The sequence below is a fragment of the Etheostoma cragini genome, chromosome 11, assembly GCF_013103735.1.
Source record: "Etheostoma cragini isolate CJK2018 chromosome 11, CSU_Ecrag_1.0, whole genome shotgun sequence".
Taxonomy (NCBI): domain Eukaryota; kingdom Metazoa; phylum Chordata; class Actinopteri; order Perciformes; family Percidae; genus Etheostoma; species Etheostoma cragini.
Genome location: NC_048417.1, coordinates 3,069,282 through 3,093,111, shown reverse-complemented (window position 1 = coordinate 3,093,111; position 23,830 = coordinate 3,069,282). Strand labels below are relative to the sequence as shown.

The 23,830-nt window shown below is 41.1% G+C and overlaps 1 long non-coding RNA gene across 1 annotated transcript; it reads left to right on the top strand.

Annotated features, from left to right (window-relative positions):
• Positions 1 to 1,978: 1,978 nt before the first annotated feature.
• On the top strand, positions 1,979 to 20,901 carry LOC117952911. Its single transcript, XR_004658538.1, has 5 exons — positions 1,979 to 1,989; positions 6,609 to 6,614; positions 12,947 to 12,952; positions 14,943 to 14,944; positions 20,827 to 20,901. It is a non-coding gene; the product is annotated as an uncharacterized LOC117952911 (long non-coding RNA).
• Positions 20,902 to 23,830: the final 2,929 nt, after the last annotated feature.

The following is a 23,830-nucleotide window of genomic DNA, read 5'->3' as shown; positions in this document are numbered from 1 at the left end:
TTGAGTCCTTTGCAGATGTTATCAATTCAATACATTTTTCAATGTTGTTCTTTGTTAATTAATGAACACTTTAAAGCTGAATTAATTGATTTTTTGTAAAGTTGCTAATGTTTTCTGTGTGCCGTTTGGCACAGTTGCTTAATCAGGGCTTTTCCACTGAAAACAGCTGTCTGCTCCGGGAAAGACGGCTAAAAAGAGAAACCACGACCATGAGAAAAATCCTGCTAAATGCTTCAGAGCTGAGGGGAACTACAGAGATGGGTGGTGTACGGCTTTCTTCACGACTCTTTGTTGTTGTATACCTTTTTATTATTTATCAAATCCTCAAGCTCCCCACTGCGCTGTTGTCTCTGCATTTTCATAGTTCAATAAAGGCGTTTTTAAAATAGACATGAGACAGTGTTCGGGAAAGACAGCTGATGTTTCAATGCATCTAAAACCTGTCAGCTTGCCCTGTTAGATCAATACTTTTCTCTCAAATCACTGTTTGACAAAAGGTACTACAGACAAAGCCAATCAATCAACACACTTCCATCTCCAGCCTCGTAGGTGACCTCACTGATACATCTCAGATTGCATGGAGAGCACTCATGTGCAGGACTTGTTGTATATCTATAATGGCTTTCTCAAGAGGGTGCCAGCGGGAAGAAGTCAGGAAGAAACTTTACATGGTTCAGTAGGGTTGACTTTGCCTGCGAGGGCTATTTTTAATTCAATCAAACAAGACATCCAAAAGCTAGGTCTTATACAGCCGCACAGTGTAATCCCTTGGTGAATGCACACATAATAAGAGCTGCTCCCTGCTGCCTGAACACATCACCCAGTGGGAGGCAGGAAACAAATTAGGAGGAAACATTTATTAGAGATTAGACGGTTCGAGGAAACTACAAAAACAAGATGTAAACCGAAGCAAGATGACAAATCTTTAGTAAATCATTTATCGGTGCATCATTTTTGATTTGTCATTTATTTTCCATTAATAGTTGCAACATGCGGGTAGAGCTCACAGTATATCTTCACTGTCAGGCAAAAACCTTGCATGTCCAAAACGTAATCTGAAAACCTATTTAGCCATTTACCTTTGACAAAGTCAGATGATATGACCTTACGGTTTAAATATCTGTTCAATCAATAGCATTGATTTATGAAAAAAAATTAAAATGACTAAATATGAAGACACAGTACAACGTCTTTTTCAGATTAAAATAGCATTTTGGTTTATTCAGGCATTTTCAACACAAATAAACATGTATGTATAATCATGTGTTTCATTATTTTGCACTCTATCCTTCTTAAATAAACTGAATTGAAGGTTTCTGCCCAAAAGCCAGAATATGGTATTTCATGCTTAAGTAATCACTTTTAATCATGTACTGTATATGTGGGTCTGTATCCTCTGTTTCTTGATTTTTGCTTATTGATGTATGGTGGTGTGAGTTTATATACGTAGGCTGTCAATACTCTGATCCCTCATCCACGACCTGCCACAGGCTTCACCAACATGACTAACAAAGGGAGAAAATAAATTTCTCCTCTTTTAAACTCCTTCTGTACCAACCCCTGCAAAGCGGCTCAGCTTCTGTGAGATCTATTTTGAGGTTAGACTTTCTTAATGCATCTGCCAAGCACTATCAAAAAGCATTAGCAAGGCACAGCAGCGCTAAAGAGGAGGAAAGAAACGTTCTCTGATAATCAATGCAGTGAATGCAATGTACCTTACTTGCAGGAGAAACTGTGTTTGAACATGAGCATTACTGAATTGGCCGGGGGGGGGGGGGAGACATTCATATCATACTGTAGACATATTGATTCATTCAAAGCCTCAATGGAAATATTTGATAGCAACAATAATCAGCTTGTCAGATATTGGATTTGATGCACATTCAATCAATGGTATGTACTTAATACTAACAAAACGCTGCATACTGTTTGGTATGTACAGTATGTACATACTGTATACTGAGATAGTAGATACCATAACCTTGGAGTGTTTAAAGAAAGAAGTTACGTTCTCTTACAACTAAACTGCATTCTCACTTCTCTCCCTGACAAACAGCTCACGCAGGGTATTGGACTCGCGAATGCACTCGTTCTTAGGTGTCAAAGTCCAAACAGTTTGTTTACAAACTACCAAAACTCAAGAGTCAGGGATCCAAAACCAGAAGATAAAGCAGGGTAGAAAACCTCACAAGGCTGGAACATTGACCCGAATAGTACAAGACAAACTGGCACAGGACAGTAGAAAGGGGCAGGTATCCAGTCTATCCACAGATTCCAACCCGGTCTCACGGCAATTCGTAAAATTGTCCCCTTATTTAGATGTATTGATTCGTCAACAGTAACACGACTGTCTCCTTTATTTTTGCCCTTACACAATCCATGGATTTTGGGGTCCACAACAGTGGGGAAATGAGACGCCACACGTCAGTGGACAGACCGCCACGTGCATGATGCGATGCAACAACGTGATGGTTGTGGTTAGGAAAAGAAAGTCCTGTGTTGTTTGACCCGTCCACCACCCTGACCAACCTCCTTACGTCCTGTTATTACGGAAAGAACTTCCCATTGAAATACATTGGTTTAAAATTCGTACTCAACACCAAGAACAAAAACAGAAAATCATGTCCCTGTACACGAATCAATAGATTTAATAACGTCACCACCATTCCACAAACCATGCCATGAGACTGGGCGGCTGACACAAGGGAAATATTTCATTAAAAAAAACACATCTTTTTTGTACGTATTAAAGAGATGTCGTTAAATAATGAGCTTTAGATGTGCTGGTAGACAGAGTTTAATACATTTGCATAGATCTAGGCTAGCCGTTTCCCCCCTTCCCAGGCTTTATGCTAAGCTAAACAGACCCTCTCATGACTATCGCGTCATGTTTAACCGACTGGCATGAGAGTAGTATCAATTTTCTCTTCTTACTCTCTGCCAGAAAGCTAACAAGGGTACTTCCCAACATGTTACAAGGTTGCTCTCATATCAAGACACAGTGTCTTGCCAGAAAAGCTCTTGACTTGTTTTGTTTTTCCCGTCAAACAAAGTAAAATAATTAAGACTGGCTCCACCACGACCAGATATGCTAATGCTAAGCGTAAATGCATCAGCAATGGTAATCTAATAATATAATCTAATAGTTTTTCTGCAGAAACAGGGCTTCTACTTTAAAACTCAAATGCCCTTTTTTCTCGTTATACTTCTGTACTTCCCTAAGAGGGATTTTAAATCAAGCCTTTTCTTTTGTATTTTTACATTGTTGTGTTGGTACTTATGTCTGAATACTTCCAACACTGATAACTGATGCTTTGAATATGTTGTAAATACTAAGGTACAGATTGTCCCAGACCATGTCTACCTATTCACTTTATATCAAAGAAATGGCAGTATTTAACAAAACATCGTGATGATCGCTGATCTTCACATAACGTCCTTCTGCAAGTCTTCATCAACTCTTCGGTCCAACCATGCTGTTCGAGGTAGCCCATTTCCTGATTGATTCTACCACCGCTCCATTAGAGGCACGATTGAGCCAGATTACTACACACACACACAGTAGCAGAAGAAGATCAGCTACACACAACTACACCGATGGTGCTGTGCTTGAATGAAGAGCTTTATGTGTAACAGTTATCAGTGTAACGGAAAATCAAATTAAAAAGATGGCGACAACATTTACTGTTTTCATTTGAAATATCATTATTACCACCGTGTGGAAACTGTGTGTCTAGTCCTTCCCAGCTTCATCCGAGGCTCCTGAAAGACTGCGTAGCCTCCAACGGGTGTTTCTTGAAGTTGGAATCAGGGCGGAAGGAGGAGATGACAGCACTCAGGACATTTAGCACCCGTCTAAGAGGACTGAGTCTGAAGCATGGGCACACTAAGGTTGTTATAAGAATGGTGAAGGACACCTTATTGAAGATAGTTCTTCTTATTGCAGAACGTCCAGGACATAAGTGTCTAATAAATGCATTGAACACACTTCAAAAAATACCACGATAACACCTGAAACCGTAATAATTTTGGTCACTACAACCGCACGGTTACATTTTCATACTGTTACATCCCTACATGTGACCGGTTGAACCGTGACCGGCCGGTGCTCACTGTAATTTTCTATGATATCGTACAAATACCTCGACATTGATCATTGTTGTCTTCAAGAGATTCTGATCCCTTATAGTAACGACTAACATTTGAATCACCTTAAAACCAATTAGTATCTCTAAAATCAGAATAAAATTGCAAATGTCAAGGTAATGCAAACTTTACACCAGATTCAAAGGGTTTTAAGACTATGATTTTAATTTTGGTCACAACAACTCAACATTACTCTTTGTACAATATCATATGAACCCATTCATCCTTCGTCTGACCATAATTCTGTACATGATATGGGAAAAAAATATTTCCTTATATGGGGTTGACTCTCTTTTTGAACTCCTGTGCCACTACCATAGGTATGTGCCATTAGAAAAAACAACATTGCCCCTCTGCTCCGTACAAATATTGTTTGATTGCAGTAATTTATTATACCAATTTATCACGTTGCTACACTGCCGTCTCAAATGTCCTCTTAAACTATTCAATTACTGAAAAAGGAGAAAAGCAAACTGTGACATCAGGTGGACATGGTATAGGGACAGAGTAAAGAAAAGAAAATGTACACTTTGATTGTTCAATTTTTTGACTTTTGGGTTCACCTTCTATGCAACTGGGATGTGACTGATCCCTTTGTTTGTGTTTGCGTACAGATTCAGCCTGCATCCCAAATGAAAGAGGCCCATTTTCATTTCAGATTGGTTTGTTTCTTTGTGTAATAAGTATGACATGAGATGCACAGTAGGCCCTTGGAGTATTAACATCAAAGAGCTGTTACAAAATATGCAAAGTTGATTGAATTGTGGCTTTTGCCAACACTGTTTTTGTTCCTGCTAATTAGCTGCCTGGGTTTCCCTGCATTATCGTATTCATTCACATATCGTAGCAACAGGAGAATAGGATGCAGCACACCATTTGAATCTTTAACATTTTCTCCATCAGCCAGCTTCTGGAAACACACTTAACTCAAAAGGAGCCGCCCATTTGCAAAATAACTCGTTTCATCAGTGGTGGAGTGGAACTAAGTACATTGCGTACTTGTACTTTACCCGAGTCTTTTCCTTTCATGCCACTTTTCTACTTCTACATTTCAGAGAGATATGTTGTACTTTTTACTCCGCTACATGTGGCAGCTTTAGTTACTAGTTACTTTTGTTACTGCTTAGGCCTACTTTACAGATTACGATGTTTGCACACAAAACACACAGTTTATTAAATTCAATATTTTATTATAACTGAAACTACCCAACAATACAACAACCTAGGAGTCCAGCTGAGACGATAGGCTGACACTTGACAGAATAGTTTTGTTGTGATATTAGTGTGACCCAGAACTCAGAGATACAACACAGGAGACTGATAGAAGTTAATGTTATTTTAATGTTTGTAGACGTATGTTGAGCTTGGGCAAAAACTGAAGCAACAGTCGATTCTCCTGTGAAATCTGGGCGAAGCAGGTGGCAGGTCGGAGTGGGAATGACGAGCAGCACAGCGTTGAACAGGAACAGTGGGATCTGCACAGAGAGCTAGGTCACAACGAGGAATCCAAAAAGATCAACACAAGACAAAAATTACTAAACTACAAAGCCAAATTAACACGAAGGTGTACGTAACAATCTGGCGCTGAAGAGATGGTCAGCCAGGGTATGAATGCTGCACAGGTGTATGATAAGATGGGAATCAGCTGTGCAGGTGACGGAGCAGAGATGAGTGGCCACGCCTCTGGACCCAGTTCCTCTAGGCACGCCCCCTCATACAGAGAACGACAAGACAGACACACACACAGAGGAAAGGGACAGACAACACACACAGGATGGGGGAAAGCAGCAGACCACAACAAGCATGGATTTTTCTGTTTTGAGTACTTTTACTTTTAATACTTAAAGTAAATTTTTCTGATGATACTTCAATACTTTTAACTAACAACATTTCCATTTCAGGACTTTTACTTGAGTATTTTTACAGTGTGTTATTAGTACTTTTACACATGTAAAGGATCTAAATACTTCTTCCACCCCTTTTCATCTTTTTAAAACAGCGAAGGGAAGCACCCACACACACGTCACACTGTTTCCTTCCCTCAGGCTGTTTCATTTCTGTGTTACTAACACACACACACACACACACACACACACCAACACAGGTGGGATCGGTGGCTGAGGTCGGCTGCAGTGCGTGCTGGAGTTGAGTTTAAAATGCGGCTCCTGGGGCCAGTGCTTGGCATCCTGCATGAGATGCAGCAGGACTGCAGTGGACTGGCTCCGGCCCACTTCCCTCTGACACACCCTGAGGCACCGAGGATTAACCCGAGCCCTGCTCGCCAATCACTCCTCCCCAGCCACGCTGCTCTCAGGCAAACCCTAGCAGGTGGACACCAGGCTGAGGACACAAACATGTTTTCATTTTCCAGGCTTGGTTTGGAGAAAAGGTTACTTCCTGTTTAAAATGTTAAGAATAATTGTTGGTGTGCCGTGGAATTTAAATTTTTCTTGAATGTGAAGCACTTTGTGGCTTTTACTTTGTGGAGTTGTTGAGTTCAGAATAAATATCTCTTGTTGTTGAAATACTGTGTGTTCTGGAACAGCCTGACATGTACGGTCTGTCCTGACCTGGTGTTTTAACATCTGTCTTGAGTGATCCCATCACACGTGGACAGCTCTAAGTACTGTGTGTGTGTGTGTGTGTTTCGACCTGACGTCAGTGGTGGAAGAAGTACACAAAGCCTTCTCTTCAGTAAAAAGTTCTAATACCAAAACCTGTAAAAATACTCTTACAAGTAACAAGTCCTGCTTGAAAATGTCACTTAAGTCAAAGTATGTAAGTATCGTCGGGAAAATGTACTTAAAGATCTTAAAAGTACTCAAAGAAGAAGAATACTCCCATTTTAGAACCAGGAAACGATCCAGACAGCTGTGTGTTTAATGGTCTCATCATCTCAGCTGGACTCGTAGGCCCTTATAATGTTGGGTAGTTTAAAATAATATAAAACAGTATTTCATTAACTACATATGTTTTACAGTGCAAAATGCTAATGTAGACAGATAGATATGGACAATATAAGAATAAAAATTGTAACTATTCAAGCATGGTTTAAAAAAAGAATTAAATATGGGCATTATAAGGGAAGGGTGTAGACAGTAAGAGTGTGTCAACTAACTAGTAACTAAAGTAACTAGTAACTAAAGCTGTCTGAAATGTAGTGCAGTAGAGGCAAGAAGTGGCATGAAAAGAAAAGACTCAAGTAAACTACAAGTACTTCAACATTTGGACTGAAGTACAGTACTGGAGTAAATGTACTCAGTGACATTCCACCACTGCCTGTTAGTAGAATGTGTCTCCCAATGCATCCTGAGTGACCACTGTGTGTGTGTGTGTGTGTGTGTGTGTGTGTGTGTGTGTTCGTGTTCATGAATGTGAGTTGTCACGCTCATATAAATCATACAATAGAAACGTAAGGAATGTAACAGCTTGTGAGAGTTTCACCGGTGTTACTGGAGCAACGATCACGCAAAGATGGGCTGAAGAGTCGGGGTTAACATACTGTTCTTGATTAAAGATGGAAGGCGGGTGTGAGCGGTGGGAGCAGATGATTGTAGAATGTGAATCAGGTGTCCGTGTTCACCTGGGAGCAGCAGGAGGGAGGGTGGAAAAAAAAGAAAACAGCAGGGACACGCAGGGCAGGCCAACAGAAAAACTCAGAAAATAGTAAATTAAACAAAATCTCACGCCAACCCCTAACCATCCTACGTTGTTTCTGCTTATGAAGATGTGACTTCAGGGTTCATTTATAAGACAGTTTGGAGTCTGCAGAGTGTCGATTTGAGAAATGATAAACTGGATGATTACTGTTATCAATATTATTTTTGTTTTTATTATCATTATTATTATGATCCAACAAATCATTGAAATCTCATTACATTTTCCTACTGTTCAAAGGGATTAGAATTTGTCAGGGTATGCAAGGAGCGATTGTTTTCCCACACTAATTAACAAAAATGTCTCTTTATCCGTCTGTATTAAAATGAGAACTACTAGGACAAATTGCAGAGTTACAATCATCAACACCTTATGAAGTTGTGGAACTACTACATCCACCATGACAGTGCATCCTTACATTCACTAGAGACAACTCTGGGATAGGAGCCCAGTACCCTGTTAATGTCATATATTTGTGTCATGTCATGCATTTTAACATCATTTGGACCATCATGGTAGGGGCAACACTGTATTATGTAACTAGAACATCTAAACTTCTGAGAAGACCTACTTTAATGCTGAGCCACAGGGGCGTTACTACAAAGGTGAGGTGGTCTTACAAATGAAATCGGACGTGTATACTGCATATAGATACGATGCTTTCCAAAATGCAGCATCAATAACTTTAGAAAATTAGAGATTAATGCAATTTTGACCAATGGCTTCCAAGCACTACTTTTTTTTAAATGAATGGCACCAAAAATTTTTTTATGAATGATCTAGGCATCTAGATTCTGGGTTTAGTTTCACAATGTTGTGACTTTTTTTTTTTTTTTTGAATTATTTTGCCAAGATTTAAATTATGGGCAAAAAAGGGCGAAATTCGCCCCTGTTATTCATCTTCCTGGCTGGCAGATCCCTCTCTGCACGTCATTTTCTAAACAAAGGAAGATTCAACTTCAGCGAGCGCCCCTGTATCATCAACGCCACGGGGCAGAATACTGATGCTCAATTAAAGCGAGATCGTCTCCAAACCTGGGCTGGGGGATCAATATAAACCTCAGTCCGGTTTGAAATCAGCAGCCATGGCTTCTGCGGTGTCAGTGGGCGAGGCGTCGTTACTCACGACACCTGAGGGTGGTGACAGCGGGTGTAATGAGATCCTCAGCACCCTGTCTCTCACACGCATCAGCAGCATTAAGTAGCATGAAGGGAGCTGAGGATCAAGTTTATAAATGTTCTTGGGATGGCAGCCTGCAGAAGATGGCTCCTTCGAATAGAGCTTCTTCTCTCTCCTGGTTTTCTTTTTTATTTCCAACGTATGGTTGCGTCATAAAAACAAGCCCATGATTAATGTTTTGAAAGAGTTTTGCTAACAGGTTGAATAGAATCATGAATTCAGTGAGTGCTGCTGTCCAGTGTGGCAAAAAGTAGCAAGAAGGCGTGCATTTATTGGCTTTGGGGTGACATGTCCTGCTCGATGGCACGCAGGTAATTGCTACACTCGGTTTAACCTTCATTACAGAGGGCTTTCAATAGTTCTGTCAATAAACATGTTTCTTTTAATTGCAACAATGAATAGTGGAGGTAAGAGAATGAATAGTGTGCCATTTAATTTTTAATTAATCCTCCTGGTTTCCTCGGGTAAATTGGGCTCATTTTCAAAGTTTCTATATCAAAAATATGGGTTTCTTCCAACCAACCGTTCTTTCAAAACCACAACATAGATGGTTCCATGCAACGTTCTTCGCAGGTAAAATGACTGATTACTTTCAGTGAATTTGGGGTGTTTCTTTCAATGGTATAAGCACTGACAGGATTAAAACAGCAGCAACGTTCAGCAGAATCAGAGTGAAAAATCATTCCAGCGTACATTGATGGTAAAATGTGTTGGCAGGACGGTTGGACATGTTTTGCATGTCTTTCGCTGTGCATTTTGTTGGTAAATGTGAGATTTACACACACGTCTCGTCGTCATATTGAAGATGGCGCCAGTGTTTTTGGCCTGTCTTCTGTCTTTGTCTGTGCTATGTGTGTTGTGCTGTTTGTCTCGCTCCTTGCTCCGGATGTCGGCTCTCTACTGGTGTATGGCTGGTACCTATCGTCGGCCCGGAAGGGTTTTTTCAGCCCCACAGCCCCAGCCTGCCATGGCACGGGGTGAATCATCGCAACATGCAGCCCCAGGGTCCAGTTCCCTTGACAGCCAACGCCACGGTCTCGCCGGTTCCCGCCATGATTGGGCTGGTAAATGCTAGATCACTAGCAAACAAGACTTTTGTCTTTAAAGACTTCACGTACCGGCTATTGGATTTTCTCTGTGTGACTGAGACGTGGCTGAGTGTCGGTGAGTCCAGCGCTTCCACTGAACTTTTACCTAATGATTACTGCTACTTTAACTCCCCTCGGACGTCGGGCCGAGGAGGAGGAATAGCGACTGTATATAGGAGTCACTACAACAGTAAGCAGCTATTGATATGATCCTCTTTCACCAGCTCTGAACTGAGCTTATTTGAGCTTGGTTGCTCTCGCACAGTGTTGTGTGCTGTGGTCTATCGGCCTCCCAAGTACAATAAGGACTTTTTAAAGGATTCTTCTCATTTCCTGGTTGAAATCATGCCTAAATATGATGTTGTTCTTATTGTTGGGGTTTTAATGTTCATTAGTGTTGTCCAGGTAAGGGTTTTTTAGTCCTAAATGATTCTTTTAATCTTGTGCAATCTGTGTCTGGACCCACACAAGAACATGGACACGCACTTGATCTTGTTTTATCATACGGTCTGCCTGTTTTTAATCTAGAGATTTGTGATGCAGTGTTTTCTGACCATATGCCTGTATTATTTGAGGCTGCTCTTGCCTATAAGGCAGTTAAACCTCGTGCTGCTACCCAGCGCTGTCGCATCATTAACCCTTCCACTGCTGTTCAGTTCTCTGCTATCAGTCAGAACTACATCATTCCTCAGTCTGTGTGCAATACAGAGGAGCTCAGCTCATGATTTCACTCCCCCTGCCAAACAGTTTTAGACACTGTGGCTCCATTAAAATCCGGGCAGCCTAGAACTAAATCTGAGCCCTGGCTAAACGACTTGACTCATGCTGTCAAAAGTGAGTGCCATAGAGCTGAGCGCAAGTGGAAGAAGGACAAACTGCAGTTGTCTTTTCAAATGTCAAGGGACTGCTGGCGTCATTATCAGGAAACTTAGAAAGATGCTAAAAGAAAACATTTCTCAGATATTATCCTGTCAAAATGTCACAAACCTTGTGGTTTGTTTAACACTATTGACTCACTTCTAAATACCCCGTAGACTGCCTGTATGGAAGCATGCACTGCTATGTGTGAAACCTTCCTTTACTTCTTTATTATAGAGATTGAGGGGTCATGAGCTGAAAAGGTCAACAATAAAAGTGACCTTTTCAGCTTATGACTCTATCCTTTTTACAGGACAGTATTGTTCATTTGAAGCCCTCAGGTTCTCCAAATGATTCTGTCCCTGCCCGACTATTTAAGGAGGTTTCCCCACTGTCATTATAATTTATTTTAAACTGTTTATTGATTGAAATTATAATTTACACTCTGTTAGTAATCACTACACACAGGCCTGAAACACACACACCTCAGGACCTCCTTCATGTTCAAATGGAGAGATGTCAGAGTGAATGGGCTGCCAGCTGGAACAGCTCCCTGGTTGGGGGGGGGGGGGTGCCTTGCTCAAGAGCACCTGGCAGTGCCAAGGAAGTAAAGAGGCATCTCTCCAGCTACCAATCAACACTCCGACTTGAACCGGCGACACTCCGGTTCCCAACCAAACTCCCCACAGACTGAGTTACTGCCCCTCCATAATCTATTGATAGCAGTCTGTACTCGGGTGTGGTCCCTGAACATTTTAAACATGCAGTAGTACAACCCCTAATCAAAGAAACCTGCTCTAGATCCTTCAGTCCTTGAAGCTCGCTGAGCTGATACGCCCTTACGTACCAACACGCTCTCTCAGGTCAGATGATCAGCTGCTCCTGAGTGTGCCTAACACTAAGCGGAAGCTCAGAGAGGAGTTACGGTGTCGGCTCAAAAATTGTGGAAGGATCTGCCTCTGCATGTGAAACAGGCCTCTTCTTTGTCTGTTTTTAAGTCCCATCTTAAAACTCACCTCTTCTGTGGCCTAGTAAGATGTCAACCTCATTTACTGCATTTAATTATTTAGTTTAATTGCTTATAATATAGTGTTATAATGTTGTATTCTTGTATTTTTCTGTACAGCACTTTGGTTAAGTTTGGTTGTTTTAAAGTGCTTAACCAATAAAGTTGGATTGGAATTGGAATAACTTACTTCTCATGGCTACGTGACAATTTGGCAGGTAGATTGACAGTGATACGCGTCAATTGCAAAATTCACCCGGATTTGGCAGGTGGTAATTTCAGGCCCTAGTGGTGTTTATATACTGGTCAGCGGCTAAACGCCAAAAGAAGCCAAACAAATTTAGGAAAAAAGTGTAAAAAACTGTTATGATTTTGGCATTTTGCTTTGTTTTCTGTGCCTTCTTTTGGTATTTTGTCCCCTTGTGATCTAGTGTCCTCCCTGGTCTTGTGTTGTTGGTGTTGTGCCTGTCTGGTGTCTGTATGTTCTGTTTCCAGTTTTATTTTGATAGTCTGTTCCCCCTTTAGTCCTGTCTAGTTTTACTACCTGCCTTGTGTTTCCCACCTTTGTGATTGTCGTCCTCGCCCTGATGTGGTTCACCTGTTGCATCACCTGATGCTTGTTTGCTCGTTACCTCTTGTATTTAACCTCTGTGTTCCCTTTGTCTCTCGTCAGCTCCTTTTGTGTGTTTGTTTAACGGTGCATTCTAGACAAAAGCAATTGGGTGCTTCCCTGCAGTCTCTGAGCCTTTTTCCTGTACTCTTTTCCAGTCTTTTTTTGGGGGGGGGGGATTTTGTTTATTGCTGGCTCCTGTTTAAACTCCTTGTGTCATTTATTTTTGCATTGTGGGATCCTTTTTGTTTTTTCCCAGTTTTTTTGCAATGAGTCCCATCAAACACTGTCCCGCCTGAATGTCTGTCTCTTCTCTGCATTTGGGTCCTCTAATTATGCTAAACCATAACAAAAAACACGAAAAAGTAAAAATTAAATTAAAATTTTGGCAAGTTGCACAGTTGACGGTGAGCTTTAAATGATTTTTGACAATGAGGAGAAACCTGAGCTAAAATAGGTCTTGGTGACGTTAGTAGTAGTTAGCAGCTTTGGTCCCTCTGTGTGGAGTTAGCATGTTCTCTGCGTGTGGTTTATCTGTCGGTTCTCCAGTTTATTAACTTGCAGCTAACATAATTTGTTTCTCCATTTATGATTCAACCTCAAGACATCAGTGAAGTCGGAGAGGCCATCGCGCGTGACACAGCGTCCCGCAAATATCTTGCTCAAGCTGAAATTTACAAATTCAATTTTTACTTGGACAGTAACAGTAAAGAAGCTAAACACACTCTTACTTCTGTCTAACTGGGACTCTATGTTTGGGTAAAAATGATGGCAAATCAACTGTGGTTAGGGTATGGTTAAGGCATGATGTATAAAAAAAAATTGTTAGAACGTGATGCCAACTGTGGGTTCCAGATATAAAGTCGGAGGCACTGACCTCCACACCCTTACATTCTTCTAATATAATTTCTTGCATCGGCATTGACAAATAGTGCACTGCAGAATCATCCAATGTGAACCCAACTTCCTTGTTAAAAAGTATTTTTCGAGATAGCTTGCACACATACAGACCAAACAAACTGCCTGTTTGGCACAGTAAACAAAAGGTTGTCCGAAGGGCAGCCGTTATTGGATGCTGTGAAGCCAACAGTTGAATGATATGGACAGAGTTATTTACTGATGTGACTCCACACCTTGTGAACTCATTTTGTTTCATTTCCAGATTTGTCCTTGAGCCGCTCGTTGAGTCCATAATGTCAACAAATAGGAAAAAACGTCCATGTAGTGGAAAGCCATTTATCTCTTGAATGAGTTGTCTCCTCTGACATCTGAGACTCCATTTAATGTCTTCCTCTGTGTTAGTGGCCATTTTAGATTTTTCTATGATTGCTGATGATGACGAGTTTAGTGTAAAAACAACATGGATAGAAATCTGCCTAATCATTTCTTTTAAGATAAAGATTTAAGATGTTAAGATAAATGTGCAGTTAGCCTTGTTGGACAATGGGGTGAGAAAAGATTTGGATGCACTGCAATCTGCTCTTACTCTCAGGTGATTCCATTCAGGCTGTATAGAGGTGCTGAATGTTTGATTTTACATTACAATGCTATGTTATTCACAAATCAGCCTATTTGATATATGTCAGCCATGTACTGTATTGTCAGTCTATGGTCTCAGCCTTTTATCCCTCATGTTGTCCTCGGGTCAAATTGACCCGTTTTCCTATATCAGTGTTCTTTTTATTTATCTACCTAAACACGATTGATTCCACCCAACGCTCTTTGGAAAGTACAAATCTCTACTTTCATAATTTTTTAGGTGTCCCTAACCCTAACCCTATAGCATTTGAAGTAAACAAAATTAAGTCTTTTTGAAATAGTATTGAGTAAAAATTGACATTTATCCATCAACATCCATTCCTTTAATTTGAGTCTCAATAATTCCTAATTTCTGCTTTTCTGACTCAAACATTAGGTATAATTTCCTATAAATGAGGTTTATTGAGCATAAATTCCCCAAATAACTGTAAAACTAGAGTTAACAAATTAGTGTCACGTAGTGGTGAAAACGTGCAAAGTGACAAAAGTGTTAAAAAAAGGGACAAAAACGTAAGAAAAAATTAAACAACGATGAAAAGCGGCAACAAAAGTGTTGATTAATGAAACTTACTCATACTACTCACATACTCATGGAAAACAAGACGTGCAGGTACATTTCAGGCACTGGGTAAAGTACCAGCAGGTTGTATGTACTATCATACCTCTACCATGCTTCAGGACCATTAAGCTCAGTTTGGGATGAGAGTTTCTGCTTGAACTTAACATAAAAGTGAAACTACAAAGAAAAACACAGGCTGTTAATTGGAAAAACAAGATCCTGTCAACAAGGGGAATGATTCTTGTGGGAAACAGAGCAGATGTTGAGGCCCTAAATAACTTCCCCTCTCTCTTTAGAAGCTGTGTTTTATCTAGCACCAGCACACCTGAGCTAGAGCCCTGTGTAGTTTGCATGAGAAATGGAAGCTATGAAACACTTTATTTCCACATTTTCTTCACCTCCATATGTTCCCAATTTTGACAGCTAACGTAAAAGATAATTCACTAAGACAATTTATTGTAAACTGTTGTAAAATGCTGAACAGATGGATATTAGGTGTATACATTTTTTTTTTTAATGTCACAGTCTGGGAGAAAATGATCAGAAACAACTACAAACAACTGTGTGAGGATATTGCTTAAAGCCTGAAAGTCAGTCCGGACTAATCATCATCTTCATCATCATCGTCGTCATCATCATCATCGTCAGAGGAATGGAAACATTTAACGTACCAATAGATGGGATCCAAATTTGAAAGGTCTTTCAGACATTTCTATTCCCAACTTAACATATGTCTGCTAGGTATTTTAGTTTATTATTATTTTACAGTTATCTTAACATTTCCTTCCTCCACACACCCTCTTATCATCAGGCTGTTTGTATTTCTTCTATGAGATGCAAGTTGATTAAAGTACAAACTTAACCTTGTGTGCCATTGGCTGGTAAAGGTGTCACGATATAGAAATCGATCAAAATTAATTCACAATCTTAAATATTGAACTGAAAAAATCAAATAATTGTCCATACTGCCACGCCCCCATGTCACGTCCGGTCGGCTTGTCAAGCAGATACAGAAGCCCCCAGGAACAACGCCATGTCTTCATGCAACCATGGGCTGAGAGGTCAACGGTAAAACACAAGACTTTCACCCAGGAGAGCAGGGTTCAGGTCCCGCGCGTGTCCTTAACCGTCCTGTTAGTCCTGCAAGTCACGGAACCGTACACCCACCCACCTTGACCTAAACGCATCAAAAGGGATGCAAGAAGGGACGCCCATAGTCTCGGCCAGCGTGCTACATAACGCTAAAGCAGCTTTAGCCTTTGTTTTTCATTGCAATATCAACGGGGGGGGGGGGGGGACGAAGCTCAACGCACTCACGTGAATGAAATGTTATTCATTCATCATTCTCATTTTCTATTTCAGAACTGTCCATAATGTTCACACTGTTCATATTGTAATATAATACCATAATACTATTTATCCCAGTATCCTCGCACTTCTGCTCCATATTTAAATAATTTTAATTGAACTCTTTTTTCACTCATGCCTCTATGTTGTTCTGTTTGGAGTATGTATATATTAGTGTGTATATATTAGTGTGTATATTTTTCTTTTGGTTGTTTTGTATGTGTCAGCACAGTGTTAGCAACAATGCTCCAAAGAAAAATTCCTCGTATGTGTCCTCATACCTGGCAAATAAAGCTAATTCTGATTCTGATTCTCAAGAATTATTTTGTATGATATCGTACAAAAACGTCTGCACACCCATTCATAAGAAATATAATAATATCGTATGAAATTAGCGCCAGCCAGTCACGTGACGACCGGTTGCCGGTTGCTTAACAGTTAAGTTTAGCGGTCTTCACGGTTAAATTTGGACAACAAAAGGTTACTGGGAGCCAGGTACCGAGCACCTGGAGCTGCCAGTCGTTTCAGAGGCTTTTGCTTGTTGTGTTTAGCCGGAAAAAGAGGAATTTGAGCCGGGTAGAGAGCCACTTTCCACTTGTGTGTGTGACAGTACTCCACATCTAACCATGGCTTTGGGTGGTTTGGCACGTGTCCCATGCCGGCGGTGTGTTGCCCTTAAGAGCCGTTGCAGTGACATTTGCACATTCGGCTACAGAACACAAGACGTTGCTCTATCATAGAAGATAAAACTGAGTGATCAGCATTTCAACAAACGACAGATGCTGTCATTTATCTGGCAAGAACAGCCTCCGTCAGCCATAAAAACCGTTGAGATAATGAAACACATTTTCCGTTTAGTAAATCAGAGCATGAATAATTTAATGAATGCATGGCATCGCATTGCCCATCCCTCTGATTGCACTGTGTTGATGTGGTTCCCCAGTTCATGGGTATTCAGACAACCTGAGGTCCAGCTAGAGTTATTTGCTCTGTGTAGCCTTTCTCGGCCTGACCTATCAGTGATTAATGCAGGGCCAGTGGCTCGGAGTTAACTGCCCAACACCTCTGGCACAAGCTGCCCTCAGCTGTTAGATTACCAGCCAGATGTGGAGGCTGGAGGGGCTGGGACATTTTGTGTGCTGTGTGTAATTATTGTGTTTGACAGCACATTAAATCTAGACCACTTACAGGGTCTAAAAGCTCTCTGAGGAATACACACACATGGTAAGGCACATTGCTACGTCACTTGCAAAGCACTGTCACGTTGGTTTCAGCGCACAATGTGTTCTGAACAGCTGTAACCTATTTTCAGCCATTTTATTTAGTGTGAGGCATTAATGTATCGCCAGCAAATCTTAGCCAGAATGCAAACAAGTTTCAAAAATGAAAGGGTGAATGTGTAAGCTCATTCACTATGAATGCACCCAATATCATCGATAAATTGAAAAAGCAGATGCTTGGAGACGTTGCTCCTAAAAACGCCTGTAGAAGTTTTTTGTTCCTGTTGCACTGTTGACCTACATTTTAATTCAAAGGAACAGCACCCTCCGGTGGTCGTAGCAGTTATGATAGCGAAGCAGGGATTGAGGGGTGTGAGTGTAAGAGGGCCAAAGATCCAAGGTGGTGGATGAGTCCAACAAACACAGGACTTATACCCAGGAGACCGGGGGTTTGAGTCCCGTTTGAAAATAAAAGTAAGTGGCGGGTGCGGGTTATCAGAAGTGAAGTAGCCTCTGATTTTAACCCCCATCCACAATCTTTTTCTAAACTCAACCAGTTAGTGTTGCTGCCTAAACAAAACCAAACTGGGACCATTTCACCACGGTAACCACTGAGGGCGCTCATTGATGAAACGCTCCTGTGGGTCGTATTAGTGGGCGTTCACAGCAAGAAAAGTGGTTTTCTGCAGGGTGGTGCAGCGAGGGGGGCGGGAGCGTCAATGAAACTGCCCACTTGTCTGACGTCCTGTTGTGTTTTTAAACCCCCTAACAAAGCACAGGTAGACTTTATATTTTATGATTTATTGTTTTGATGTTTCTGACCACACTTGAAGGCAGCTTCATTTCACAGGAGAGAGAGATAAGACATAGAGTGCGTGCTTGCTGTTGCAGGAAAAATTTGGCACAAGCCCCCGGGCAGTTGAGTGCTTGTGTTTCCTTTTTTTTTACCCTCATATGGTTTTAAAACTTTCTAAAAGGCAGTGATGTTTGCTGTTTCCTGTACGGGATCCTCCCACCACTTCACACCATATCTCCAAACACAGATTAGTCTGATCGCTGGTGACATGATTTGCCACTGCACTGTGAGGTGGGGGGGTTGCGTTTTTTCAAAAGTTGAGTCAGTCAACTTTTATTTAAATGCCCCCCGCTGTCTACACACACTAACCCCATTCAACGTAAATGGAAAGACCTGTGTTTTTGCCGGACCGTCACACAGCCAATGCAAGCAGTGTGAACACGGCCTTAGAGGGTGAGAATAAACGACCAACATTGTTTGATGCTTTTCTGAAACTTTAAAAGATGGCTTGAGTTTAAATTGAATGACTTGTCAACAGTGGGACTGTATTTCGGATATACTCCGTGTAGCTGTGTTACTGTGAATTTGGGAAATTGGAAATAAAAGCACTTATTTTCTGGATAAGAAGTCAGTTTTCTTACTGTATACTTATCGGGTAATTCCAGCTCAAATGCAGTTTTAGTTGTACATTTGTAGGCATTGCTATCATTCCTATTGATAGTGCTAACATTGTACAATCCGGTAAGCGTGAGAATTCCTTCATGTGACCCCGTGAAGCGTGTGTTGTGTTGTGCATCATGTTGTTATACCATTTTGCTGTCTGTTTAAATCCTTTTCAGGCGAGCGTGTGGCGGCGCTTCCAACACCCGCGGCCTGGAGGCTTGCTCCACAAAAAGCATCATCTCGCTATGTACTTGTGCATATGTAACAAATAAAGCTATCTAAGCTATCTATTGCTACAATGAAGACCAACAGGGCAAGAAACAAGCACTCAGGACTATCAGATAACCACAAAACCAGCAGTCAATCATAGCCACATTTATTCCAAAAACAAAGGTAATTGCATCTAAAATTTTAGTAAAAATGTTCTGTGTTGTGCGCAGAATACTGTCAAGCCAAATACCTTTATTGTCAATCCTCATTTTTCTCCCTTTTTCGCATCATTAACACATATGTGTAACTAACAACATTGACGAGCAAGTGAGCCGGCCCAGCAGAGCCCTGATCCTGGAACACTTCATTTGGAGTTTACATGTTAAAGTTATTAGTTACACCTGTGTTTTTTCAAGTCCAAATCTCGGTTTATGTACAAGTTCCAAAATTGCAAACGTTAAGCTGCTTAATATCTGTCCACAAAACACTATTTTATACAACTACGGCTTCAAGCTGTCAATTATCTCCAACCGAGCGACGGATCCTGTGTCAGACTGGAGCTGCTGGTGTGGCTGCTGGGAGCTGAGGAAGAGTTTAAGCCTACCTGTGGTAACAGTTGCCACAGGTAAAACTCTGCAATCACTTAAAACAGTCAATCACAGCAATGCCCGCAAGCCATCAGCCACCCACACACAAACACACACACACACACACACACACACACACACAGAAAGTGAGACAAAACAACAGCACTTTGCTAAATAAACAAAGACACCACACAGGGCTGTGAAAACTATACATTAGGCAAATGGAATTCCCAAAAAAGATAAGAAATAAGATTTTCTTTTTTTTACTTTCAACTCTTATAGTAGCAATACAAATGTATGTTTAGCCAAACAATAAGTGTTGACTGGAGGTTGTTACTACTGGAGTCATACATATGGAACGGTGAATCCATGCATACAGATGGTGTTCATCCCTCAGGGGACAGAATGAGGTCAGGGTACTGCTGTACACATAGGAAGTCGTTATGGGTAAGACGTTGCGTCATGCTGATGCAATAGAAAGGTCTCTATTTACATACTGTACAACACTGTAGGGTCCTTGATGTTCACCTTAAATCTCATGATTTCTTGTTGTTTTCACCATTACTAAACATTTCAATCCATCATGAACAGCACCAATTGTGTCTGTTTGACAAAAAAAAAACTATTAAATGTGTTTTGGTTTAGAAATCACTGACTATCTTGCACCCATTTTCCCTCTTGGAAGAAGATCTTTATTGCTCTTCATTTGCACAATGCTGTGACGCCGTCTTTCCAATGAGACGATTTATAAACTTCACATGTCAGCATGGCTTGGCCTCTGCTTGAAAGGCAAATATGCCATGAACTGGGAGATTTACATAATGAAAAAAAAGTCCTTTTAACAGTTGCCCTCAACAATTATACATGCGGCAGTAGGCGAGCGTGTACTTGTTATTCAAAGGAAGTATACTATTGGACACAGATGTAGAACAACTCTGCATGTGCCTGCCAAATCCAACACTGACAGCATGACACTAAAAGCAACAAAGGGGCTATATTTTATTAACACAATGTCATGTGGTGTTGCAACAGAAGGTATTTCTGTCAAGAAGCAAGACAAATTATAGCAATTAGGACCGGTTCAGACCTGGTATTAACATGTGTCCTGGGTGATCTGAGCAGACGTGGACAGTGTGAACACACCCAATTGAGGATGCATTGAGATCTGGTTGCTCAGACCACATTCAGAGGTGGTCTTGGCCACGTATTGACACATTCTTCTAGCAGTTTGTACATGTGAGGGGCTGTCCTCCCATTACATTCTCACTCCTATCGCGTCACAGAGTGACCCCTGGTCAGGTGCCTTTGGTATTTGCTATTGACACAAAAAAAGTCTCCTTTAGCGTCATACTCAGACAAGCTTGGTCGGGACTCTTGGCGTCACTATTTGACGCTCTGGGGACTCGTGTCCAGCCCTTTGGCGTCATATTTAGACATGGTGTTGGTGGTTGGTGGTGTTGGTTATTATAGAGGTGCCGTTTTTGTACAATTCTCTTGGTGACCTACTTTTAACCCACAGGAACCAAGAGAATTGTACAAAAACGGCACCTCGATAATAACAGTATCACATATGACAGTCATTTTAAATCAGGGAGAGGACTCCAGATCCGGTCTTTCTCTTCATATGTTGATCACATGCATGATCTCAGATGCTGCTGATCAGACTTTGATGAAACTCATTACACATGTTAGAGACATAACTTTGGTTATTAGTGTGCTCACGGGCCATCTGCATTCAGGCAGACACCTCTGATGAAAAGGAACAAATTGTGACAGGATGACATAACTGGTGATCAAAGAGTGGCCACAGCCATGTGGGGAAGTTAGAGGAATTTGTTACTGATCCACTATAATGAGGGGAGACATCATCAGGGAGCACATGCCATGGACCCTGCTGCCTTTTTTATTCCCATAATGTCATTTCAGGGTTAGACATGGAAGCAGAAGCTATCTTGTGTAAATACAGAGAGTGTTAAGTGTTATTTGGGTAACCTATTAGTAATATAGTGTTTCTTCTACCAGTCCAATAATTATGGAAACAAGCAGCATGAATTCTTTTAATTAGAGATCCCATTTGTATATTTTATGCCGATGTTTAAGTGGATGTATAAGCCCACTAATATAAGCAACTTGTTTTCATCTTCACTTACCCAACTGTGACTTATACTGTTGAAAGATAATTCTGGCTTGTAGCAGGCTGGGTTGTATTTTGTTGCTTTGGCCGGTGTTACGCCCCAGTCTCGGGGTGCCTAGGACACAACGTGAACAATAAAAAGGTCCCATCTTCCTCGTCTCCCAAGTAGCCACAAAACTAGTTGTTTAATGTCACAATTGTATTTAAGTAGAACTCATAATTAAACCGAGATATGTAACTTAAATAAGGCTCCAGGGTGGCCTACCACTAAAATAACAAACAAAACAACCCTTTCTAGAAAGTGAGATATTAACCTAAAGAACTAAAATATGGCCAAAAGACTGACAATGACTTACCTCCCTAACTAATTATACAGGAGGAAAATGAAACAAAAGAAAAACTTAGATGGAACTCAAACCAAATTAGAGTCTGACCTGGGTTCTGTCATCCGTCTTCCTCTTCATCAGTCTGAACACTTTGATGCATCTATCCAGTGAGCGCAAAGCTTTCCATGGCTCAAAAAATGATTAAACAAGTCAGTCAAACATCAAAATCTTTGCGGTCTCACCTTTCAAGGTCAAATTTTTTCATAAGGATGATACATAACCACTGTCAAAAAAGTGGCATGTCCATCTGAGAATTAAACATAAACATTTTTTTTTTTTTTAAACTCACATTAGGTCATTATCATTTTGTTGTTGTAATTTTGAGATTACTTTGATTGCATGAATCAACTTGCAATAGAAAAGACATAGGGAGCATCCAGTGTGGTGTAAAGGGCATTCTAGGAATAAAACATGGCAATTTTAATTTAATGCTGATTTCTTTAATGCACACAGAATTACACAAATTATTAATATATAACAAAAACTGTCTACTACCATTAAATGAAGATGCCACAGTCAATCCCGTACGGTTGTAGTGGAGAACCATAGATATTGGAAAGAAGTCAATTATGTAATTGTTATATAGTATTAAAGTATTCAACTATTAATGTATACATACATTATTATGTATTATACATACTTTATACTCTTACCTGAATTTGTAATCCAGTTTTCTCGGTCCTGTTGCCAGGATTTAGTGACTGGGAAAGGTTTCTAAAAGACAGTTGTATTAAAAGATAAACAAGTCATTAAAATTATCAATTTAGGCTCTTTTGATGAACATGCGTCACTGGTTCCAGTTTGGGACAGACCATCCATGCTTCCCTTTCCATGCAGTCATACTCCACACAGCATTTCAAAAGGCTTTGTTTATGGTGTCAGTTTCTTGACTCAATTGTATGAAATGTTACTGTTGGTATATTTAAGAAAACATCACTGAAATATGCCTTCAAGGGGCGAAGGTTGCCTCTCTAGTCTTGGATTAAGGGCACCGCCAACAGCGAGCAGTCAACAACTGCTTTGTCTACATTGACATCTCCAGTCTCCCTGAAATCCTGTGTAAGTTGATGAGCACCTCGGAGCCGCCAAAGCCAGACCCCCTTCAGCACTCCAACAGAGACATCAACAACATTGCCAGTGACAGTGCCAAGCCCCGAAACTTTGATTTTTTTCCACCTCGCCGTGCACTTCCTTGAAGAATGTAACCCGTTCTCACTCTGACTGTGTAAAATAGTGACGTCTGGTCTGTAGCTGTCAGCGTCTGATTCAATGAAGAAGGCGCCCATAGGCGTGTGTGTGGAACGAACCGGGGAGAGCAGCATCTAGACAGGGTTTAGAGAGTAGTATGTAAAGGGGAAATTCCTCGTAGGGAGGTTGGTCGGGGGGGTGGATGGGTCAGGCACAGGACTTTCTCCCAGGAGAGCGGGGTTCTTGTCCCGTGCATGTCCTTCACCGTCCCGTTATTCCCAAGTGTCAGGGAACCGTAAGCCCAACCACGAGCTTTTCCTAAACCCAACCGTCTCGTTACCACAGGCCACAGAACCGCAAGCCCTCCCACAAGCTTTTCCTTTTTCCTAACGGCGTCAAAAGGGACGGTAATAGTCTCTGCCAACCACGTGTTACACAACGCTAAAGGAGAAGACCAACCACATGTTACATAACGCTAAAGGAGACAGCCAAGCGTGGGTTTTGACACTAAAGGAGACAACCAAGCGTATGTTTTGATGCTAAAGGAGACGACCAAGGCCGTGTGCTAAAGGAGGCGCCCAAGCGTGTGTTATGGAGCTGTTGAAGACGACCAAGCGTGTGTTATGGAGCTAAAGGCGACGACCAAGCGTGTGTTA